This window comes from Triticum urartu, chromosome 2A (assembly GCF_056163025.1).
Source record: "Triticum urartu cultivar PI428250 chromosome 2A, HENAU_Tu73, whole genome shotgun sequence".
In the NCBI taxonomy this organism is placed as follows: Eukaryota; Viridiplantae; Streptophyta; class Magnoliopsida; order Poales; family Poaceae; genus Triticum; species Triticum urartu.
This window is the reverse complement of record NC_141874.1, coordinates 691301347-691311297: the sequence shown is the minus strand read 5'-3', so window position 1 is coordinate 691311297 and position 9951 is coordinate 691301347. Positions and strand designations below refer to the sequence as shown.

At 48.9% G+C, this 9951-nt stretch overlaps 1 pseudogene; it reads right to left on the bottom strand.

Moving 5' to 3' along the window:
* Positions 1-2446: 2446 nt before the first annotated feature.
* Positions 2447-8366, bottom strand: LOC147986779 (BTB/POZ and MATH domain-containing protein 1-like; annotated as a pseudogene).
* Between the last annotated feature and the right edge of the window lie 1585 nt (positions 8367-9951).

Here is a 9951-nt window from a genome sequence, read left to right as displayed (position 1 = left end):
TGTAATGGATTAAGTTTTTCCCTTGAAGTAATCTTATCGGATTGAGTATTTAATGATTTGAGAACACTTGATGTATGTCTTGTCGTGCGTATCTGTGGTGACAATGGGATATCACGTGATTCACTTGATGTATGTTTTGGTGATCAACTTGCGGGTTCCTCCCATAAACCTATGCATAGGGGTTGGCACACGTTTTTGTCTTGATTCTCCTATAGAAACTTTGGGGCACTTGTTGGATTGAATAGATGAATCTGAGATTGTGTGATGCATATCGTATAATCATACCCATGGATACTTGAGGTGAGATTGGAATATCTAGGTGACATTAGGGTTTTGGTTGATTTGTGTCTTAAGGTGTTATTCTAGTACGAACTCTAGGGCTGTTTGTGACACTTATAGGAATAGCCCAACAGATTGATTGGAAAGAATAACTTTGAGGTGGTTTCATACCCTACCATAATCTCTTCGTTTGTCCTCCGCTATTAGTGACTTTGGAGTGACTCTTTGTTGCATGTTGAGGGATAGTTATATGATCCAATTATGTTATTATTGTTGAGAGAACTTGCACTAGTGAAAGTATGAACCCTAGGCCTTGTTTCCTAGCATTGCAATATCGTCTACGCTCACTTTTATCATTAGTTACCTTGCTGTTTTTATATTTTCAGATTACAAAAACCTATATGTATCATCCATATTGCACTTGTATCACCATCTCTTCGCCGAACTAGTGCACCTATACAATTTACCATTGTATTGGGTATGTTGGAGACACAAGAGACTCTTTGTTATTTGGTTGCAGGGTTGCTCGAGAGAGACCATCTTCATCCTATGCCTCCCACGGATTGATAAACCTTAGGTCATCCACTTGAAGAAAATTTGCTACTGTCCTACAAACCTCTGCACTTGGAGGCCAACAACATCTATAAGAAGAAGGTTGTGTAGTAGACATCAGTTGTCATGTGTGTTTACCTAGTTGCCACATACGCGCAACTGCAGTTGCCATCCAACAACGTACGAGTGTCCTGTGGGTGAAAAGCAGTTCGCCCACGCGCGCGTGGACTAGGTGGTGGTTGTGTTGGGAGAAACTAGTTTGCCCACAGAGCGCAGTTGACAAACCGCGTGCTGCGGGACGTGTGGGCGAACTTTCCAACGCCCACACACACGATGATGCCCACGTGGCACTTAGATTCTAACAGATTTCTTTAGGATTCGTGCAAACAGAATCAACGTGGATTAAGGCATGTGGGCGATGTGCAAACATGCCACACATGTGGGCGTTATCATTTGGGTGAAAATATTTTTCAAATTACATTTATTTGGTCACAGATTATTTAAGTTTAATGAAAGATAAAAGTAATATGTGAAATTAAAAATCGAAGGGAGTATCCATCAAAGACATGAAGAACAAAAAGTACATTTCGATTCAGCGGCCAAAGATCCACTGAGCCATGCGTAAACAGATTTTTTGAAACCTTACACACGTATGTTTCCATGGTACGTCTGCCTTGTGTCCTTGTCTTACTCCTGTCAATGCGTGAGTGAGGCCTTCCCTAGGCTCTCAGTCAGATTTTCAGTGAGAGAATTTCTTATTTAACACCGTTTCCAAATTTGTTGCCTTATTTAACACTGAAAACTTTTTTCTTTTTTATTTAACACCGAGTCTAAATTTTATGCCCTTTATAACACTATAGTTCATTTTAAGCCTTAGTGGTGTTAAATGACACATGAAAAGACCTATATACCCTTCATGTCATATGTGATCAAATTTTTATGCGTATATGTGCATCCGGCCAACTCGTTTTGTGCCTCGGTCCCTGCCTTGACCGTGTTGTAGCCAAGTGCTTTCCGGCATACAAGCGTACGAGGCTAGCTCGAGTTTTTGTTACTCTGTACACAATCGATTTTGTGCACGTACACACCAAGAACAAGCAAGCAGACAGATGGGTCGATTCTAGTTGGACATGTACTGCTATACGTACTGGACAAAGCTAGCTAAGCAGCCGATCTCTCGCTTGATTGATTCTAAGTTGGCTGGCTAGCTAACCAAGTTAGCGATATTATCACGGAGACTATACACAAACACACGAGGCCGTTGATGGCCACATGATCGTGTCAGCCTTGTTTATTTTCTTTTGTTCATTATATCAACTCTATTAACTTACTGATTTGTTGTATACTACTATCAATTGTGTACAGGCACTAACTATTTTCACACACAAAAATGTAAAAGCACTGACACAATATTAACCACATCCAAACATAGTCGCATGATGAAGCTAAACTACCACATAACAATTTTAATCACAAATCACATTGAGGGCAGATAGGTCTTTTCAGGTGCCGTTAAGGCTTAAAATGGATAAAAATGTCATAAAGGACATAAAATTTAGACCAGATGTTAGATAGGGAAGAAAAAGGTTTTCGGTGTCAAATAGGGAAACAACATTTAAAATAGTGTCATATAAGGAATTTTCTCATTTTCAATTGGGATGCTCGCTGTGAGATGTCTGAACCCGTCGGTCGCCAAGACATCGACCGGCAAGCACTTTCTGTGATGACAACATGAACGTCACGCACGCATCCCTGAGCAGCGGGCACTGGTGCTGCTCCGCCAGTGCCAACGTGGTGGCCACGGTCCTCACGTCCAAACTTCTGCGCAGCTTCAAGTCGCACGCCTGCTTCAGCTTGTCAACCCCGTACCGTTCCGCGGCGACCAGCAGGTGCTGCGTCACCACGACACCGCAGCCCTCCTCATCACCCGGCAGTGTGTCAGTGTAGATGAAGCGCAGTAGCAGTTCGACACTACCAGAATTAGCTACGTTGCCGACGGGCCACGGCCGTCGGCATAGGCCCAAAAGCCGTCGGCAAAGGGGTACGCCAACGGTCCCCGTCGGCATAGCCCCGTTGGCAACTCGTACGTCGGCGTACCTCAGGGTGGCTGTCGGCACACAAAAATCGTCGGCATAGTGAGCTAAGCCGACGGGGGCCGTACCACCATCGGCATACACACACCGTTGGCAACATTTTCCACCTGACGGGCGTTGACGGCACCGCCGTTAAAGGTGTGCCAATTATACGCTGACACATGGCAGCTTTTGGGCGACCGTGGCCTGGCGGTACGCCGACGGTTAGGCCGTCGACATAGCTTTTGGGGCTATGCCGACGGTTAGATGCCACGTGTCAACTGGAAAAGAATTCTATGAGACCAGGTCTCACGCGAGACCCATCCTGATGGATGACACGTGGCATTCACAAATCACAAAGCATCCCCCACCCCCACTTAAAATCAGGGGGGAGTGATTAGATGCTTTGTGATTTGTGAATGACACGTGTCATCCATCAGGACCGGTCTCATCTGCTAACCGTGAGACCTGGTCTCATATAATTTTTTTCTATGTCAGCTGTTGGGCTGGCCTGGTGCGTAGCTATGTCGATGGTTAGGCCATCGGCATAGCATTAGAGCTGTGCCGACGGCCAAGCCGTAGGCATAGCTTGAAACACGTATGAAAGAAAATGGCTGCCCAACAGCCGGTGAGCACGACGAGCAAGGGCAGCGACGCGCAGGTCGTGTTCGTCTAGAGGCTAGGCGGCGTGCAGCTCCGACGAGCAGCGCATCTTGCCGCTCCGACGTCCTAGGTTTCCGGCGAGCAGCACATCCTACATCCGGTGAGCAACGCATCCAGCGAGTAGAACTCCGACGAGAGGCAGCACGGCTCCCTCGACGCTGCCGCTCTTACACCTTGGCCTCGGGTTTGGAGGGTCTCGGATCTCACACGGCTCGCTCGGCGAACGGCCGGTGGGGCAAGACGGCTCCCTCGGTGGTGGAGGCAAGTGGTCGAGCCGAACGGCCGGTGGGGCACCATTGCTCCCTCGGCGGTGGAGGCGAGTGGCCGAGCCGAAGAGCCGGTGGGGCACTACGGCTCCCTCGGCAGTCGAGGCGTGCGGCAGGTGGGGGCGAGCGGCCATTGGGACGTGATGGCGGTGGGGCCAGGTGGCGGCGGATCTGCAGGGGCGAGCGGCGGCGGCGGCGGATCTGCAGGGGCGAGCAGCGACGGCTTCGTCCGGTGGGGGCGCAGATGAGAGAGAGAGAGCGTCGTGCGCAGAGAGACGAGCGTGAGAGAGATAAGATCGAGGGGAGAGGATGACATGCGTGGAACGAGGGGTGGTGCACGCATCCAGCCATCCACGTCATCGATCCAAGTGACTGGGTGGCCAGCCAATAGGAAGGCTTGATTTTTTGTGCTTCTTTACGTATTTGTTTTTCTAGATTTATTAGGTTTATTTTTACTAAACCTTTTCTAACTTTTTCCACACATTCTATGAATCATAAGCTGACATCCTGCCAAATTTCATATTTTTTATTTTCCTTTGATTTTTTTTAGAATTAAAAAAATTGATAAACTCATTTTGCCTAGTCATTTGAGAAATTGTATGCAAAGTGGTTTGTCAAATCATATATGATGTCTTTAGGGTATGTGTAGGCCTAGTGCAACCAAAGGAGGGGCAGGCTCCACCACCGAAGGGCGAATGTACATCGGCGGCATGCCGGATATAGCCGTTAAAATCCACTAAAAATCATACGATATTGGAAATCCTTGGGACCTCGCACAGTGTCGTCATATGGCCCTTGTAGGGTGTGGTAAAAGTTTGAGTGTGTTTCGCAGAAGCCTGATCGGAGGCCGCTTCTAAACCGCCCATGTCCGAGGTAGTATCGGGCTATCGAGAGAGAATGTGTCCGGATTGTGGAGGAAGTTCGCTTCACGTTGTTCCGTTGTACTCGAAAGTTCTCGTGCTCTCAAAGGGGGGGCATTGCATGACACGCGCCATGACATGGCATTTTTCGGGTGCGCCTGCAATATTTGAGAAGTTTATTGCATATTTAGGGTTTCGATGCGGGAAATTGCCAACGTGCACGGCGGCCACCTTAAATGATGTTAAGAAGTGGTTTGTATAATCATGTATGATGTCATTGTGGTATGTGCAGGCCTAGTGCAACCAAAGGAGAGGCATGCCCCACCACTGGGGTGCAAATGTACCTTGGCGGCATGCCAGTTCTAGCCGTTAAAATCCACAGAAAATCATACGATGCCGGAAATCCTTGAGACCTTGCACGGTGTCGTCATATGGCCCTTGTAGGGTGTGGTAAATTTTTGAGCTCATTTGGTAGAAGCCTGACCGGAGGCCGCTTGTAAACTGCACCATCTCCGAGGTAGTATCTGGCTATCGAGAGAGAACGCGTCCGGTTTGTGAAGGGAGTATGTTGCCTATTGCTCTGTTGACCTAGAAAATTCTCGTGCTCTCAAAGGGGGCCATTGCATGACATGTGCCTGGATATGGCATTTTTCGGGCCCGCCTGCAATATTTGAGACATTTACTGCACCTGTAGGGTTTCAATGCCGGAAATTGCAGATATGCATGGCACCACACCCCGGAACCGTGTATTAACTCTTCATACATGCCACCACAACTTAAGCTATATATGAGGACTTGGTGCGATGGTTCGGTGGCATTGCTACCGCCCCTAAGGCCCTCAGTTGGTCTAACCCTGGACCAGTTGGAGGGGGGCCACACCCCGGAGCCCAAGACGGGCGTCTACGCATGCCACATAACTATCGCACATGCATCAGGACCCATGCGATGTTTCGGTGGCATAACTACACCCGGAAAGGCCAACACGAAGCCCCATTGACTACGAGATCTAGCCCTTTGACTATTGCCGAATGGTCTTTGACCAATGGACCCTTCCACCTGGTTGCGATAGGTCAGCCCATAGGAACATCCGCGTACACGGTCTGGACCCAACCCACCACTAGATTCCCCCCGCCTCGACCTGACACGCACGATTCCCCCTCCAAGTCACAGCGGAAGTGCCGTCCGTGGAGGGGGGCCACACTCCGGAGCCACAAGATGGGCGTCTACGCATGCCACATCACTTTCACACGTGCATCAAGACCCGTGCGGTGTTTCGGTGGCATAGCTACACCCGGAAGGCCACCCCGAAGCCTCATTGACCAGGAGATCTAGCCCTTTGACTATTGCCGGACGGGCTTTGACTAGTGGACTCTTCCACCTGGTTGCGATAGGCCAGCCCATAGGGACATCCTCGAACATGGTCTGGACCCAACCCACCACTAGATTCCCTCCAGCTCGACCCGACGCGCACGATCCCCCCTCCAAGTGACGGCGGCAGTGCCATCCATGGAGGAGGGCCACACCCCGGAGCCCCAAGACGGGCGTCTACGCATGTAACATCACTTCGACACATGCATCAGGACCCGTGTGGTGTTTCGGTGGCATAGCTACACCGGGAAGGCCACCATGAAGCCCTGTTGACCGGGAGATCTAGCCCTTTGATTGTCCCTGGACGGGCTTTGACCAGTGGACTCTTCCACATGGTTGCGATAGGTCAGCCCATAGGAACAATCCCAAACACGGTCTGGACCCAACCCACCATTATATTTCGTCCGGCTCGAACCGACGTGCATGATTCCCCCCTCCAAGTGATGGCGGCACTGCTGTCCGTCGAGGGGGGCACATCCCGGAGCCCAAGAATAGCGTCTACGCATGTCACAACACTTTCACACATCCATCACGACCAGTGCGCTGTTTCAGTGGCATTGCTACAGCCGAAAGGCCACCACGAAGCCTCGTTGACCAGGAGATCTAGGCCTTTGACTTTCACCAGATGGGTTTGACCAGTGGACACTCCAACTAGTTGCGATAGGTCACCCCATAGGAACATCCCCGAACATGGTCTGGACCCAACCAAGCACTAGATTCCCTCTGGTTCTACCCGACGCGCATGATTCCCTCCTCCAAGTGACGGCGGCACTGCCGTTCGTGGAGGGGGGCAACACTGCGGAGACCCAAGTCAGGCGTCTACGCATGCCACATGAATTTCACACACGCATCTGGACCCAATACAGTGTTTCGGTGGCATAGCTACACCCCAAGCCCCACCGGCTGGACTAACCTTAGCCCCGTTGACCAGGAGATCTAGGCCTTTGACTTTCATCGGATGGGCTTTTACCAGTGGACTCTTTCATCTAGTTGCGATAAATCTGCCCATAGGAACAATCCCGAACACGGTCTGGACCCAACCAAACACTAGATTCCCTCCGGTTCTACCCGACGCGCACGATTCCCCCCTCCAAGTGACGGTGGCACTGCCGTCCGTGGAGGGAGGCACACCTCGGAGCCCAAGAAGGGTGTCTACGCATGCCACAACACATTTACACATGCATCAGGACCCAGTGCGAGATTATGATAAGAAAATCATTTAAAAGTTGTCCAAATCTAGTGAAGTATCAATTACTTATGATTTTTACCAAGTGTAAGGACCTATTCATAATCTAGATATTCATAATGATGTTACATTTTAACATACTCAAAAGTAGAAAAACTGGATATTCATAATCTATGGAAAATTCTGCCCCAAATCCATATATAATTTGTGTATGTTTAAGTTTATATAAATTAGATTTGAATTAATCAAATCTAAGGTTTAATAAAAATGAAAAATGAGAAATAAAAACATAAAATATATACGCTGACGGTATCCCCGTCGGCATAGAGAGCCCAAGTGTTTTTTTGCTGAATAAAAAAAGGTTTACAAGCTATGCTGACGGCCTCCATCAGGGCCGTCGGCGTAGTGATGACGGCGTCAACCCCTCATCTGGACCTGGGTCGGCGGACCCACCTGTGTGCCGACGACGGCTCTATGCCGACGGCCCCCGTCGACATACTGGAAGATATGTCGACGACCTTCCTACGCCGAGGCCCCCGTTGGCATATATGGAGGATTGTAGACGGCCTTCCTACGCTGACGCCCCCCTTCGGCATATATGGAGGTTTGTCGACGGCTTTAGTACGCCTACGGCCTTTTCTCGGCCGTCGGCATACCCTGATCTATGCCGACGGGGGCCGTCGGCAGTGGCCGTTATTCTGGTAGTGCGAAGATTGCCGGGTCCATGTCGTATACCTCGACGCGCTCCGCGTCCTTGCGCTTCATGGGACCAAAGATCTCGGCATCGAAGACCGGCGACCGCACGACGAGCACGCACCGGTGCGCCCGGAACGCCCTGCCGCCGACGTCGATGGTTACGTCCGCGCCCTTGCCGTCCCTGAGCATGCGCTCGAGGTGGCCGTGCAGGTCCGGCAGCGGAGCAGTGGCTGCCGGGTCCTGGGGCGGCCCTGGTGCATTTGAGGCGGGGCTCAATGACGGTGACGATGCACCTGATTGTGAGGCAGTCGTCGACGAGGTACCGCCGCGACGTCAGCTTTGATCTGCGCACAAATCCTACAAACATTGGGATAATGTGCGTACCATAGAAGTGGTCTCCATCCGAGGTCCTCCTATTTGCCATGGCCCCGTGGCGGTCTACGAGCCCTATGGTGACCCTCGCCGTCGCGGTCACGAGCCTGGCCGCTTTACAGAGATGAACAGACACCGCTGCGTAGCCTGGGTACGAATTATGGGTATAGCCGGTGGCTGGCCCGCCGGGTTAGAAGCAGAGAAACCAACCGTGGCCGCCAATGCACTATTAGGAAAGGGCTAATTAGTGGCGCACCTGTTTTTGCCATTAATGGCACACTACAGGTGCGCCACTATTATCACGCCATTAGTAACAAAAAAGTAATGGCGCATCTCTGGTGCGTCATTAGTATCCCAGATAGTAATGGCGCACTATCTGGTGCGCCATTACTATCTGACTTAATCTCAGGTCAATATGCTTAATCTCCGATCAAATCACACTCTGTGGTCAAACTTCCCGAAAGGTCACCCATCCTCACATTACTCCAGTCTGAGCACGTTTAACTTCGCAGTTCTATCCAACTCCAGCACCAGCTCACTTCATAGACACTTGTTGATATATCTATCATATCAAGTTAAACCTTGTTGATGTCTAGGACTTTGTTCATGTTCATGAGTGTGATGAAATTTTGAAAAAATATTTCAAACTTCCCGGTCATATTACGTACCATATTTTGAAAAAAAATCAATTTTTTTAAACCAATTTTTTTCTATTACTAGTGGCGCACCTAGCAAATGGTGCGCCACTAGTAAATTTGATTTCCCCCCTCTAGATCTTAAAAGCCCAGTTTCTTTCGTTCTGTTATGTTTTTTGGGATTTTGAAGATGTTGAACAAAGTTCCCCAGTTCAATTCGTATGTAACTTTTTGAGTAGATGATTTTTCATATAAAAAACTTTTTAATCTGAGTTCGTATGCAAAAGTTATCCCCATTTTAATAAATTCCAGAGAGATTTTTCAAACAAAGTCGAAATTCATATTTGTAAATTTTCCCAACAACTAGACCACATATCACATGGGAAACTTGTTTTCTTTTACTTTTTGACATTTCCATCATTTTCTTTTATTTTTTTAAAACTGAAAAGGCGATCCACGGGGGGGGGGGGGGGGGGGTGCATTTAGCACCAGGGTTACTAATGGCGCACTAGGTGTGTAGTGCGCCATTAGTAGTTTTGAAAAAAATAAAAAATATTGTTAGTAGTGGCGCACCAGTGGACAATGCACCATTACTAGTAATGGCACACTATCCCATGGTGTGCCATTACTAACATTTTTTTTATTTTTTTCAAAACTACTAATGGCGCACGGTGAGTGTGGTGTGCCATTACTATGTCAACTAGTAATGGCGCACTATCCCTGGTGCGCCACTGCTAACAATTTTTTTTTTTCAAAACTACTAATGGCGCACCACACACCAGGTGCGCCATTAGTAATATTTCAATAATGGCGCACCTGTATCTGGTGCGCCACTGCTATATAGCAGCGGCGCACCACATACATGGTGCGCCATTAAAGTCCATATCAGCTATAGCCCTTTTCCTAGTAGTGACGGTGTGTTGGGGAACGTAGCAGAATTTAAAATTTTCTACGGATCACCAAGATCAATCTATGGAGTTATCTAGCAATGAGGGAAAGGGG